This window comes from Apium graveolens, chromosome 3 (assembly GCF_009905375.1).
Source record: "Apium graveolens cultivar Ventura chromosome 3, ASM990537v1, whole genome shotgun sequence".
Lineage (NCBI taxonomy): Eukaryota > Viridiplantae > Streptophyta > Magnoliopsida > Apiales > Apiaceae > Apium > Apium graveolens.
This window is the reverse complement of record NC_133649.1, coordinates 64,790,919-64,792,510: the sequence shown is the minus strand read 5'-3', so window position 1 is coordinate 64,792,510 and position 1,592 is coordinate 64,790,919.

The following is a 1,592-nucleotide window of genomic DNA, read 5'->3' as shown; positions in this document are numbered from 1 at the left end:
AAAGAGGAAACTATTTTTGAGTTATACGTGATAGCTGTATTTAAAGATTGATTTTATAAGTTAAGGTCAAAATATAAAAGTAGAAAACTCCATGATTGGTGACAACTTTTAAAACTTAGATTGATTGGTGAGTGATCCTTTCACCAAAAAAGACACGTTCCCAAATGATAATTATTTTAAAATTTAAACGATTTTTGATATCCAAATTATGATGTATTTAATAACGTATTTTATTTTCAAGTTAGATACTCTGCCTTGATCTTTTAAATAAATTAATCTTTTTTAATAAAGTTTTTTTTCTAATTTAAATAAAGATTATGGTATGTTAAATAATTATTTTTTTCAGTAATTATTAAATGATCACCTAATAAATCTCCAAATTCTATGGAGATTAAACAAATGTATTAACATATTTTGTCAGGTGTCAAGTTCGATACTATGCCTTTATCCTTTTAATTAAATTAATCATTTTAAATTCTGTTTGTAGTAGAAAAAGTCGACATAAACAAATTACCTACATTTGAAATTGTGTATGTAGAAAAAGTGTTTTTTATCTATATTAGTAATTTAAAAAGAAAATATATATAATCTGTATTCTAAAGATATTAAATAATTATTTGATAATTAAACCTTCAATTTATATGAAGATTTAAATATAAAACTCTTTTAACATACTTTGTCCATTTATATTTTTGTTAATCTTAATATGATATTTATGTCATTTGAATTATCATAAATCATGACACTTTACTGAACAAATATTTTAAATACTCGTACACAAAAAATATCATTAAATGTCTTCTTCTGCTAAGTAATGTGTTAGTAATTTTCTGGGTGTAATTTGCAACCACATACACATCAGATTTTATTTTATGGTCGAGGACATGAACTTGATATTGTGAATTGGAAATATGTACACCTAGTGCAGCATTAGAATTTATTATTTATGGTATACATGAAAATAAATTATTATCATCAAAGATTGCCAGCTATATTGCAATGTACACAAACTTGTGTATTAAAACATGTGAATATTGTGATTGAAAAAGTCAAACTACATGTCTGCCAAAATTAAGTTATATACATATGTAAGATGTATTGTACTGCAATGTTGCACCAAATATATTTATTAAAAGTGTGTACACATGAAACAATATTGTGCAGTGACTTGGTTACAAAGAAAACCTGATAACAAAGAATAAATGCTTTCAGTTTGTTTAACAATGTGTTTAAATAAATTATAACTTTGGTAAGTTGTAGAAAACCTCTTCATAAACTATATTTTTTGGTGGTATTTCTTTTAGCACCAGTTTCATCTCCCAACAAAATATGCAAACCACCTGCAGAAGTAACACGCATGGCAGTAACGTAGACTTGCCCATGACAGAAAATATCAATCGGAAGATATAAACCAATTTTTGCATTGATTGCCCCTGACTCTTATTAATTATCATTGCAAAACAAACCTGCAATGGCAATTGTTTCCTCTTAAAAATAAAGGGCCATTTTGAGTTGTTATTTGGGGGTGTGGTGATAAATCTCGGAATAATATGCCTAGTTCCTGCATGACTTCCTGTAATGATCTCGCATTC